The 14,582-nt window shown below is 39.2% G+C and overlaps 1 pseudogene; it reads right to left on the bottom strand.

The window, feature by feature from the left end:
* Nucleotides 1-4,448: 4,448 nt before the first annotated feature.
* On the bottom strand, nucleotides 4,449-5,282 carry LOC100766115 (annotated as a pseudogene).
* Between the last annotated feature and the right edge of the window lie 9,300 nt (nucleotides 5,283-14,582).

Below are 14,582 nucleotides of genomic sequence, written 5' to 3'. Positions count from 1 at the left end.
AGAGGTTACATATAGAATAAGGGACTAGAGGAAGAATGAGTGATCTCCCAAAGAATGAAAAACAGAATAGAGATTTATGGAGACAGTAAACATGAGTAGGAGGGACTGCTACTTTAATTTAATGGAAGGATTAAATGAAGCAGAGGGATGAGGGTGTAAGGGAGGAATTATGGGGATGGAGAGATAACACTAGGGCCCACTTAAGGAGTCATACAGAAATCTGCTACAGTAGAATCTTCTTTAAATAATACATATATCAAAGAAAAATCAGTGGAATTACCAAATGAAGGATAAAGCTCTAATAAGACATGTATTACTACCAAGTAAAACTCCAGTGCTGGAAATGGGTTATATCTGACTGAGTTGTTGACCAAATCCATTGAAACCCCCAAACACTCAGGAGATTGTCAAGGCTATTGGTTAGTCTCCACAAACTGATGGTAAAACAGTATTGGTAACACCTACGGGTCTCACTGAACACAAGAGAAGTCACACTGTGATTACTAGAGCTTTCAGCCCTGCTGGTTAGTGTCTGTGGTGCTAGAAGTACTCTTCACTACTGGAAGTAAAAGACAGAAACCAAAGACAGACACCTGCATGATGTGCTGGTGCAAGGGTGGCACAAAAGTTGTGAGAGAATCACTTTGATCTGACTGAAGACCCACTCCATGGGGTGGAACCAATGTCTGAAGCTGATAGGCCATGGACCTAGTGGAAAACCAAATACAAATACTATTGTTCTGTTAAAGCAGTGATTCTCAATGTGTGGGTTACAACCCCTTTCAGGGTTAAACAAACCCTTTCACAGGGGTCACTTATCAGATATTCTGCACATTGGATATTTGCATTATAATTCATACCAGTAGCAAAATTACAGTTATGAAGTAGCAATGAATGGAAATTAGCAATGATTTCATTGACTGGATCTGGAAGCTAGGAACTGGCCTGCTTCTAGATCCAGATACACAAATCCTGATTTTACTATGCTTCAGCAGTGGAAGACTTCACAGGCATGTCTAACTCAACATGTCTCAAATGTATGCACCAGTCAAACACTTTCCTTTTTCTTGGGAACTGGACCTACTGTGCTGGCTAGTTTCAAGTCAACTTGACACAAGCTAGACTCATCTGAGAGGAGGGAACCTCAATTGAAAAAATGTTTCTGTAAGATTTGGATGGAGGCAAGCCTGTAAGACATCTTCTTTATTAGGGATTAATATAGGAGGGCCCAGCCTAGTGTGGGTGGTGCCATTCCTGGGCTGATGGTGTTAGGTGGTATAAGAAAGTAGACTGAGCAATCTATGAGGAGCAAGACAGTAAGCAGCATTCTTCCTCTGCAACAGCTCTTGTCTGATAAGGGTTGTCCTTCTGTATGTATGTTTCTCTTATTGGTTGATGAACAAAACAATGTGGTCAATATAGGCAGGAAGATAGGTGGGACTAGGAGATGAGGAGAATTCTGGAACACATAGGCAGAATAGTTGCCATGTGAGCCGCCAAAGGAGTTAGAGGTCTGGATCCTTCTCCGTTAAGGTAACACTACTTGGAAATACTTAGATTAATAGAAATGGGTTAATAATTAAGACGGAGCTAGCCAATAAGAAGCCCTAGCCACTGGCAAACAGTTTCATAATTAATACATGTCTCTGTGTTTATTTGGGGGCTCAAGAGTGGCGGAACCTGCCGGGCCAAAAATCCCATGTAACAGCTGTCTCCAGGTTCCTGCTATGACTTCCCTCTGTGATCGACTTTTACCCACAAGTGTAAATAAAATAAGTTGTTTCTTCCCCAACTTGCTTTTGGTTGTGGTGTTTCATCACAGCAATAGGAACCCTAAGACAGCCACCATGATCCAGTTGCCTGTGCCAGGAACCTGAAAATTGCTCTCCTCCTCCTTCTCTCACACTTGTCACCACAAAACCATTCTGCCCAGGCTTAACAAATACACTCTGGTCTCATGAATTGCATTTCTCCTCCACTTTGACAACCTCACCATCCATAATCCTCTATGCTTCTCAGCCTTTCTGTTCAGCATAGCACTTTTGAAATAGCAATCTAAAATGTTTGCAAATCTTTAAGTAAATGTTCAATGTCATGGGGTGTACAATTATGTCATTTGTCATACCAATAATTTCAGATTCATTTCTTGCTTCCCCTGTGTTGATGGGGCTTGGGTCCACCCTCACTGACATTTTATTTAGACAGTGGGTGACATTTGTGTTCTCTGTACCCCTTGAGTCTTCATGTAAGCTGTTTCTTCTGTTTGAACTAGGTTCCCCTTTCACTTTAATGCACACCCTGTTTTCTGGATATCACTTTCTCAAAGACATCTCCTAGGCCTTTCTTCCAGGACAGACCAAGGCTCTTCCTAAGTCTCTAATACCACTGCTGTCATTGTAAGAGAGCATTTGACAAAAGAACTTTTTATCATCCTTTCCATTTCGCTTAGGGGTTGATCCATGTACCATTCTCATAACTGCTTGCTCAGAATGGGCTCCCATAATCAGCTTTAAAATGTGTCTGATGTATCAATGCACTTAATATGTTTCTAACTGAACATTGTGTTAAATTCAGAGCACCCAATTTTCTTTCAAAGAATTTCAGAAAAAAAGATGATGTATGCTATCTTGCCTTTTCTGTTTCTTTCAGCAGTGTTCCTTACATTCTTTAATGGGCAGACATTATAATGAGTTTTAAGACAGGGAAGCTTTAGCTCAAGTCTATCATGGGATACTTGAAAGAAATATTACCATATAGATGTGAGTGAAATTGTTACTATGTATTTGGGTTGGTTGTACTCTGTTTTACAATTGTATTTTACTAAAATAGAGATCAGAACAGCCTTGAAAAATGGCTTTCACTGCATATAGATGAATTACAACATTCTTCTTCATTAATAGCTGGGGTTTATCACTCATGCACAGATATTGGACATGCCTCATATATTTATGTCTACATTTGGATCAAAGAGTCTCTCATAATCTTTCTGTCTCTCTCTGTCTCTCTCTGTCTCTCTCTCTCTCAATCTCTCTCTCTCTCTCTCTCTCTCTCTCTCTCTCTCTCTCTCTCTCTCTCTCTCTCTCTCTCTCTCTGTGTGTGTGTGTGTGTGTGTGTGTGTGTGTGTGTGTGTGTGTATCCCACATAGCATTTAAAAGTATTTTAGCGTGGTAAGCATTTAATACCATATTTTAAATTTGTTGCCTTAAAACAGCCAAAGAACTCTTTTGTTTTCTAATAAGTATACAGGTCACGAGACTCTTCAAAATTGTGTAATAATAATAAACATTTTAGGCGAACACACCTCAACTTGTACGGTGTCATAGAGCACTACTTAGCTTGAGGGTAAATTTCCTTCTAGCAATATAGTGATTACATGCATTCTTGTCAAAATACTGCATTCAAATGATTTTGGTGGTTTAACTTATGTCTTCTGTTGAGACTATAAAAAGGAAAAATTTTATATTAGTTCAAACAAGTCAAGAAAGACACAAGTAGGTTTCCACCTACCAGAGTGATGAAAATGGAATTACAGTTATATTCACAGTTTATCTAATCATGTTATCATAACTACACAACAAACAAGTGGCCCAGAAAAATAAACCTGAGGAAATTGAGAATTGCATTAATGTAAGAAGAGTATTGAATAATACTAAGCTAAGAAATGACATCGAATTTGCTTATCGGTTACTCATAGTTAACAATGGACAAATGTGAGAGAAGAATGTTTTTGACTGAATGGTGCTAGAAAACTATTATGCACTGAGTAGGTATGGATGGTGGAGAGTGGCATTCAAGAGAAGTCTTACCTAGAAAGAGATTGCAATGAACATAGCTCACCATAGTAGAAATTAAGCATGAATTAGATCCAAGTACATGACATAGTCAAGACCTATAATAACATCACAGTGTGACTTCATTGATGACTCTTAGGACAGGTAGCATTCTAATTCTGGAAGAAATTCTGCTACTCATAAATTATGAGCAAGAAATTTTCATTAGACAAAAGTGTTGTGTGCAGAGGTGATTTTAGTTCATTCATGCTGTACATCACTGTAACTCATGAGTATAGTGTAAAAGATGACACTGAAACTCGTTTTTAGTATTCAATCAGACCTATATAGTATCATAAGCAGGTCATTCACTTGGTCCAGTAGAGTTTGCTTGAAGAGTGTAGTCAGAAATAGATACAAATCTCTCTACTTTATTTAGATTATTGTTTCTAAAAATTATCAAATATGTATGTATAAACAAAGTACTATAACACAATTTGCAGATCTTGCTATAACCTCAGTTCATACTCAGAAACTCTGCTGTTGTTTTTTTCTTTTAATACAGTGTCCACTTACTCATTTAGAAAGGTTTGCTCTACCAAGAGTTCCCTTTTCATGCAAGGTCAGTCACTCCAATTCACTCTTGCATACATATCAATTGTTTTCTGAGTTAATCTTTTACATATTCATTTGGCTTGGCTTTGTTTTGTTTCTTTTCTCGAGTAGATTTTCAGGTAAGGTAGGCTGCTATCTACAGCCATATGGTTGGAGATGATAAACTAGGTATTCCAACTCATATATGGATCTACTATTTGCATGTGGAAAAAAGCCCTAAGAAATCAGAACAACAGTTGGGTCCATTTTTGGTAGGGTAATAATTTGATTTGTGGAACCAAAAGGATTTGGAGTGCAAACCTGGAATTAAATGATTTTCTGGCAAAAAGGGATGAAAAGTTTCTTTCCCAGTGGTGTCTCTGGAGTCACATGGCTTCACGTTGATGGCTTGTAGGCACTGTACCAGGACCACATCTTCAAAAGAGGTAAAATGCTTACACCCAATCTGTTTTACTCCACTTAACACTCTCCTCAAGGCTTTCTTGCTCATAATATAGCACGCTCCACCACTCATGCATCCCCGATCCTCAAAGGACTTGTATCTTCTCCCAAAATATATTGGTTGCTCTGGGTCATAATTTGACAGAATCCATCTCAGGTTGTCTACTATAACATAAGTGTCATCATCTGCTTTCATAAATCAATCTGCATCTTCTAGGTGATGGTCATAAACATACAAAAAAGCCTTTAATGTTTCCTGGGAGAAATGATTTTTAACGTCTTCAGTGTTTACCCTCTTCAGGGAAGTCTGCATTTTCTTCTGAGCTCATACACAGTGCTATGTTACAATGCTGTGGTCCATGTGGCTCCAATGTGGTTGGCTCTTGCCTGGAGATTTTGTGGTCTTATCATTATCCAGCAAAGAATCTTAACCTTCTGATAGAGTTCTGTAGCCATGTATGTGTCTTCATACTTCCATTATCCATTTTTGACATCACCAATCCTTTTTTACTATTCTCCCTCATATCATCTGAATGATTATCCATGGAATAATTATCAGCCATAGGGTCAATGTCACTCTTGTCTTCAAATAAAACAGTAAATAGCTGAGCACATAAAAATGGCGACTGCCTCAGATCTGCCTGCACCCAACTAGAGACCTATCAAAGTCATTTGCACACACCTAAAGAGAACACCAGATCCATACACACCAGGAAAGGAAGTGACACCAACTGTACCCACTGGAACAAAAGATGGGTAGACAACAATATAAGAACACATCTAACAACAGGAAAACCAATATGACACAACCAGAGTCTAGGGACTCTACACCAGCAAGACATGAACATCCCAACACAGAAAAATCAGAAGACAGAAACCTTAAAAACAATTTCATGCAGATGATAGAGAACCTAAGAGAGGAAATCAGAAAATCCTTCAGAGAAATGGAAGAAAAGATGAACCAAAAGATGCAAGAAATCAAGGAAAGCCAAAAGTCATTAAATACAATTAAACAGCTGAAGGAAACAGTTCAGGACCTGAAAACTGAATTAGAGACAATAAAGAAAACACAAACTGAGGGAATGCTGGAAGTGGAAAAGCTGAGTAAACAATCAGGAACCACAGATGCAAGCATAACCAACAGAATACAAGAGATGGAAGACAGAATCTCAGACGCTGAAGACAAAATAGAGGAAATCAACTCGTCAAGCAAAGAAAATCTGACATCTAACAAATCCATAACACAAAATATGCAGGAAATATGGGACACCATGAAAAGACCAAACCTAAGGATAATAGGTTAGAAGAAGGTGAAGAAACCCAACACAAAGGTGAAGAAAACATATTCAACAAAATCATAGAAGAAAACTTTCCCAACCTAAAGAAAGACATGCCAATGAAAGTACAAGAAGCCTACAGAACAGCAAATAGAGTGGACCACAAAAGAAAGTCCCCTCATCACATAATAATTAAAACACCAAACATACAGAATAAAGAAAAATATTAAGAGCAGCAAGGGAAAAAGGTCAAGTAACATATAAAGGCAAACATATCATAATTAACCAGACTTCTCCATGGAAACTCTGAAAGCTAGAAGGACCTGGATAGATATTGTACCAACTCTGAGAGAATATAGATGCCAGCCCAGACTACTATACCCAGCAAAGCTTTCAATCGCTATAAATGGAGAAAACAAGATATTCCATGACAAAACCAGATTTAAACAATATGTAACCACTAATCCATCCCTACAGAAAGTACTGGAAGGAAAACTCCAACATAAGGAAATTAACTCGCATAAACATAGGCAATAGATAATCCCATTCTACAAAAACACAAAATAAAAGGGAGAGTAAATCCACATACAATACCAGTACCAACAACAAATCAAAAACAAACAAGAATAAACACTCAATGGACCTTAATTTCCCTCCATATTAATGGTCTTAACTCGCCTATAAAAAGACGCAGGCTAACTGATTGGATACGAAGACAGAATCCATCCTTCTGCTGCAAACAAGAAACATACCTGGAATTCAAAGACAGACATTACCTCAGAGTAAAGGGTTGGCATAAGATAGTCCAATCCAATGGACCCAAGAAATGAGCTGGGGTAGTTATCCTAGTATCTATCAAGTTAGACTTCAAACTAAAATCAATCAAAAGAGATGAAGAAGGTCATTTCATATCATCACAGGAAAATCCACCAGGAAGAACTCTCAATTCTAAACATTTTACCCCAAGTAAAAAGGCACCAACATTCGTAAAAGAAACATTATTAAAACTCTAATCACAAATAAGGCCTCACACAGTTATAGTGGGAGACTTCAACACCCCACTCTCACCACTGGACAGGACCACCAGACAGAAACTTAACAAGGAGACAAAGGAACTAACAGAAGTTATGACCCAATTGGGATTAACATACATTTATAGAACTTTCTATCCAAACACAAGAGAATATACCTTCTTTTCAGCATCACATGGAACCTTCTCAAAAATTGACCAAATTCTCGGCAACATAGCAAACCTAAACAGGTACAAAAAAATTGGAATAATCCCCTGTGTCTTATCAGACCACCTAGCTTTAAAGTTAGAAATCAAAAAGAAATCAAAGTGCAGGAAACCTACCAACTCATGGAAATTGAACAACACACAATTGCAACATTCCTGGGTCAAGGAAGAAATAAAGAAAGAAATTAAAGACTGCCTAGAATTCAATGAAAATGTTGACACAACATACCCAAACTTATGGGACACTTTGAAAACAATAATAAGAGGAAAATTCATAGCTCTTAGTGCTCACATGAAGAAACTAGAGAATAGTCACACCAGAAATTTGACATTACAGATGAAAGCTCTAGAAAAAAATGGAAGCAAATTCACCCTGGAAGAGCAGAGGCCAGGAAATAATCAAAATGAGGACAGAAATCAATAAATTTGAAACAAAGAAAACAATTCAAAGAATCAATATAACAAAGAGTTGGTTCTTCAAGAAAATCAACAAGATAGACAAACCGTTATCCAAACTAACCAAAAGGCAGAGAGAGATCATGGAAATTAACAAAATCAGAAATGAAAAGGGGGACATAACAACGGACACTGAGGAAATCTAGAGAATCTTCAGGTCATACTTCGAAAACCTGTACTCCACAAAATTTGAAAATTTAAATGAAATGGACAATTTTCTGCACAGATATCACTTACCAAAATTGAATCAAAACCAGATAAGCAGCTTAAACAAACCTATAACCTCTAAGGAAAGAGAAGCAGTCATGAAAAGTCTCCCAACCAAAAAAAAATGTCCGGGGTGAGATGGATTCACTGCAGAATTCTACCAGAAATTCAAAGAAGTGCTAATACCAATACTCTTCAAATTGTTCCACACAATAGAAGCAGAAGGGACATTGCCAAACTCTTTTTACTAGGCTTCAATAACCTTGATACCCAAACCACACAAAGACACAACTAAGAAAGAGAACTACAGACCAATATCCCTCATGATCATTGATGCAAAAATTCTCATACTAAAATACTGGCAAATCAAATCCAAGAACACATCAGAGAAATCATCCACCATGATCAAGTAGGCTTCATCCCAGGGATGCAAGGATCGTTCAACATACAAAAATCCATCAATGTAATCCACCATATAAACAGACAGAGGAAAAAAACACATGATCATCTCAATAGATGCTGGAAAAGCCTTTGACAAAATCCAACACCCCTTCATGATAAAAGTCTTGGAGAAATCAGGGGTAAAAGAACATACCTCAACATAATAAAAGCAATATACAGAAAGGAAACAGCCAACATCAAATTAAACTCGATCCAATTCCTCTAAAGTCGGGGAAAAGACAAGGCTGTCCACTCTCTCCATACCTCTTCAATATTGTCCTTGAAGTCCTAGCTAGAGCAATAAGACCACAAAAGGAGAGCAAGGGAATACAAATTGGAAAGGAAGAAGTCAAACTCTCACTGTTTGCAGGCAATATGATAGTCTACATTAGTGACCCAAAAAATTCTTCCAGGGAACTCCTACAGTTGATAAACACCTTCAGCAAAGTGGCAGGATACAAGATTAACTCAAAAATAAATCCTTAGCCCTACTATATACCTATGACACATTGGTGGAGAAAGAAATCAGAGAAACATCATGCTTTACAATTGCCATAAACAACATAAAATACCTTGGAGTAACACTAACCAAAACCATGAAAGACCTGTACCATAAGAATTTTGAGTCTCTAAAGAAAGAAATTAAAGAAGATAACAGAAAATGGAAAGATCTCCCATGTTCTTGGATAGGTAGGGTCAACATAGTAAAAATGACAATCTTGCTAATGCAATCTCCAGATTCAATGCAATCCCCATCAAAATCCCAACACAATTCTTCACAGACCTTGAAAAAACAACCCTGTACAATAAAGGAACTTCTGTAGGCATCACCATCCCTGACTTCAAGCTCTATTACAGAGCTATACTGGGATGGGGGAAGTACTTCTGTGTATGTTTTCTTAATGATTATTAAATAAAATACTGTTTGGCCAATGAGACAGCAAGTAGACGGGACTAGGAGTCAAAGATTCTGGGAAACGTAGTAGAGAAGTGTGATCCAGGCAGGAAATGACATAGCAAGGAGAAATGACATAGCAAGGAGACTCATATTTAAGCAAAGGAGAAACAGGAAGCATCCCTTTTTTCCCCGTTCACCTCCTCCAGCAGCAGGATGTGATCCACCGGCAAGGAGGGGTCCGATAAGATAAGTCTTATAAACTATATAGATTTACAATAATTAAGACTGAGCTAACAGATGAGAAATCCTAGTAATTGGCCAAGCAGCTTTGAACCTAACACAAGATTCTGTGTATTCATTTGGGCCTAACTCAGATGGGCGGCTGGTGTAAAGCTCACATGTGGTGGTGGGGCTCAGGCGGCTTTTGGCAGAAAAATTTATCGTAACAATACTGCTGAAAACATCATGGTATTGGCACAAAAATAGTCAGGTAGACCAATGGGATAGAATTGAAAACCCTGATATTAACCCACACACCTTTGAACACCTGATTTTTGATAAACAATCGAAATTTATATGATGGAACAAGGAGAACATCTTCAACAAAGGTTGCTGGCCTAACTCATTGCAGACATGTAGAAGACTGCAGTTAGACCCAAGCAGTTAGACCTTGCACAAAACTTAAGTCAAATGGATCAAAGATCTCAACATACATCCAGCTACACTGAACCTATTAGAAGACAAAGTGGGAATTACCCTTGAATTAATTGGTACAGGAGATGCTTCCTGAACATTACACCTGTAGCACAGACACTGAGGTCAACAATTAATAAATGGGACCTCTTGAAACTGAGAAGCTTCTGTAAGGTAAAGGAGACAGTCAGCAAGACAAAACAGCAGCCCACAGACTGAGAAAAGATATTCACCACCCCACATCTGACAGAGGGCTGATCTCCAAAATATACAAAGAACTCAAGAAGCTAGTCCCCCAAACACAAAACAACCCAATTAAAAAGTGGGGTACAGAACTAAATAGACAATTCTCAATAGAGGAATCTAAAATGGCTGAAAGACACATGAGAAAGTGTTCAACATCCTGAGTCATCAGGGAAATGCAAATCAAAACAACTCTGAGATACCATCTTACTCCTATCAGAATGGCCAAAATCAAAAACACCAATGACAGTTCATGCTGGAGTGGATGTGGAGAAAGACGAACACTTCTCCACTGCTGGTGGGAGTGCCAACTTGTACAGACACTTTGGAAATCAGTATGGTGACTCTTCAAAAAATGGGAATCAGTCTACCACAAGATCCAGCAATTCCACTCTTAGGCATATACCCAAAAGTAGCACATTCATGCAACAAGGACATCTGTTCAATGATGTTCATAGCAGCACTGTTTGTAAGAGCCAGAAACTGGAAGAAGCCTAGATGCCCCTCAACCTAAGACTGGATAGAGAAAATGTGTTACATTTACACAATGGAGTACTACTCAGAGGAAAAAAAACAATGGAATCTTGAAATTTGCAGGAAAATGGATGGAAATAGAAGAAACCATTCTGACTGCGGTAATCCAATCACAAAAAGACAAACATGGTATGTACTCACTCATATGTGGATTTTAGACTTAGATTAAGGATTACCAGCCTACAATGCACACTGCCAAAGAAGCTAATAAACAAGGAGGACCATAAGAGCAACATACATGGTCCCCCCGTGAAGGGTAGAGGCTCAAGGTCTGCTTAGCAAATTGGGAGCATGGTAAGAGGCGGGAGGGAGCTAAGAGAATGAGAAGGGGACAAGAAGAGGGATGCAGAGGACATGAGGGAGTAGAAAGTTTGAGTCAGGAGAAGAATAGATGATATCAAGAATGGAGATATCATAATAGAGGGAGACATTTTTGGGTTACAGAGAAATCAGGCACTAGGGAAATGTCTGGAGAGCTACAAAGATGACACAGGATAACAATCTAAGCAACAGAAGAGAGGCTACCTTAAATGCCCTCCCCTATAATGAGATTGATGACTGACTTATATGCCATCCTATAGCCTTCATCCAGCAGCTGGTGGAAGTAGAAGCAGACACCCACAACTAATCACCAAACTGAACTGGAATCCAAAGGCAGAGAAGGATGAGTGAAGAGCACAGGGGTCCAGACCAGGCTGGTGAAACCCACAGAAACAGCTGACCTGAATATCCAGGAACTCTTGCTCCCCAGACTGATAGCTGGAATACCAGCATGGGACTAATCCAGAACCCAGGAACATGGGTTTCTGTGAGGAAACCTCAGAAAGCTATGGGACCTCCTGTAAAAGTTCAGTACTTATTCCTATCACAGGCATGGACTTTGGGAGCCCATTCCACATAGAGGAATACTCCCTGAGCCAGGACACACAGGGGTGGGCCTAGGACCTATTTGAAAGGATACAATAGACACTGATGACACCCTATGGAAGGCCTCACCATCCAGGGGGAGCAGAAAGAATATGTGATAGATAGGGTTTTAGTTGGGGGGCAAGGGGTAGGGAAGGACAGGTGGGAGAAAGGAACTGGAATTGTCATGTAAAACAATCCTATTTCTAATCCAAATAAAAAAGTTAGAAAAAATTAAAAAAAAAATAATCCAATGACTGATCCACAGAGGAAGGTTGACCCCTGCATCCAAGTGTTTGGGGACATTTGGGAGGATAGTTCTGCCAGCTGAGGCAGTTTTCTGTTGCTATGTGAGGACTGTGGCAGCTCTCTAGGCTGTCTGCAGCAAAGTCCACTTCGTGCGGGTGAGTGTAGTTCTGTAGGCATGTTCAGGCCTACAGGTGGGTAGCTGGGGGACCGGTGGCACAGATAGTGCTTTCAACTATAATAGATGAGGATCAACTCTGACTTTCCAGCTCCTTTCTCATGCCCTGCCTGCATCCAGTGTTTTAATGGTCCATTGTGTTTGGACCTGTGAGGTTCTGTGTCCCTTCATGTTAAACTGTGCTTTATTTCTACTCCATTTGCTGGTCAGGAGCAACTGTGAGAATTATGAAGTTTATCATCTGTTGAATCAAAGTTGTTGTTGACAGGTTTGTTGATTGTTAAAATGGAGTACAACTTGAGAAATTCCAAAGAAACCAACTTTTAAAAACGATGTTGGGGGACTGGAAAGATGGCTGAGTGTTTAAGAATATTGGCTTCTCTTCCAGAGGACCTGGGTTTGATTCCCAGAACCCCCATGGTGGCTCATAAACATCTATAAATCAAGTCCCAGTAATCTTTTATATTATGGGATTTCATAGTACCTGCTTCCACAATCACCGGGCACTAAGTGGTGCATAGAAAGCATGCAGGCAAAAGACGTATACACAGAAAAAAATTTAAAAGGTGTATATCTAATAAAGATTAATATTACAATGGAGTTTAATAAACATGGAAAATATGTAAATTAACTTCCCTTTCAGTTTTACATTTAGGAAAAAAAGCTGTCAAAGGCTTAAAATAAACACATTTCTGTATGGAAACATTTTCTTGTAACTGAATTTTTTTCTTTATTATGACCAGTTACATAATCTTTCTAAGCTATAAACTGTTTAAATGTGTGAGTTGTGTTTATTTTGAGGGTTGGAGGAGAATGATGCATATTAGATATTCTTTTAAAGTACTTTTGTCACATAGATGAAAACTGGATATTACAGTCTTGCACTAAGGAGAAAATTTCTTTTTTTAATTGTGCATTATTTTTAATTACTCATATTTACATATCCATCCCCCCATTCCCTTGCCCTCCCCTCCTCCCATGTTCCCCACCCAACCCACCCCAACCCATCCCTGACTCCACCTCAGGGATAGTGAGGTCCTCTACCAAGGGCCTTCAAAGACTGTCATATTGTTTGGGGGAGGGTCTAGACCCTCCTTGCTGTATCCAGGCTGCAATAGTATCCCTCCATAGGGAATGGGCTCCCAAAGTCCATTTGTGCTCTAGGGATAAAGACTGCCTCTGCTGTTACAGGACACATAGACTGTCTTGGGCTCCTAGCTGGTACCCACATACAGAGGGTTTGGTTTGGTCCAATGCTGTTTCCCCAGCTTTATGACTAGGGTCTTCATTCTATCAGTAGGTCAGGTCCACTGTTTCTGCAGGTCTCTCCATCCCTGTCTTGGCTCCTTTGCTCAACTCTCCTCCTTCTCCACAACTGAATTCCAGTAGTATGGTTCGGTGCTTAGCTAATGAGTGTCTGTTTCTGCTTTGAACAGCAACTGGATGAAGACTCTCCTTCCTCTCCCTGCCAGTTTTGTCAGGGATTCTTGTCCCCATCCTCTTCTTTGAAGGACTGTGCAATCTTCTCTTGGGGTCCTCCTTGTTTCCTAGATCCTCTGGCAGTGTGGAATGTAGGCTAGTGATCCTTTGCTCTATGTCTAAAAATAAAAAATGAGTGAGTACATACCATATTTATCTTTTTGTGATTGGGTACCTCCCTGAGGATTGTTTCTTTTAGTTCCATCCATTTGCCTATAAATTTCAAGATTCCATTTTTTTTCTGCTGAGTAGTACTCCATTATGTAAATATACCACATTTTCTGTATCCATTCTTCACATGAGGGGCATCTAGGTTGTTTCCAGGTTCTGGCTATTACAAATAATGGTGCTATGAACATAGTTGAACATATGTCCTTATTGTATGAGTGTGCATTCTTTGGGTATATGCCCAAGAGAGGAATTACTGATTTTAGCCATTCTGACAGGAGTAAGATGGTATCTCAGAATGGTTTTGAGTTGCATTTCCCTGATGGCTAAGCATGTTGAGTACTTTCAAGGAAGTGAAGGTAAAAAGAGTTGCTCCATATACAAAGATAGATGAGAACACATGCAAATATGAGAAGGGTTAGAAATGCAAACAAATGAACTGCCTAGTTCTTCTGTCTAAAAAGAAAAAAAGAACTGGATTTTAGATTAGAAGTATTGGGTTTCATCATGTGTTGTTGTGGTCTCATTAGTTCACTTCCCTCAGTGCCTTCATTGTTTCCCCTTACTCCTCCAGCTGAATCTTTCTTCCTCCAGTTAGTACCCCTTTCTGCTTTATAATCACATGATGGTGGATGTCCTTCTGTATGCTGTGAATATGTTTCTCTTATTGTTTGATGAATAAACCTGTTTCAGCCGGTGGACAGGCAGGATTTAGACAGACAGGAAATCCAAACAGGGATAGATGAAGGTAGTAGATGTAGTCAAAGAGACATCATGTAACTGCTGAGGAACC

Source organism: Cricetulus griseus, chromosome 2, assembly GCF_003668045.3.
Source record: "Cricetulus griseus strain 17A/GY chromosome 2, alternate assembly CriGri-PICRH-1.0, whole genome shotgun sequence".
NCBI classification, from domain to species: domain Eukaryota; kingdom Metazoa; phylum Chordata; class Mammalia; order Rodentia; family Cricetidae; genus Cricetulus; species Cricetulus griseus.
The sequence above is the reverse complement of the archived record's forward strand: the minus strand, read 5'-3'. Positions and strand labels throughout refer to the sequence as shown.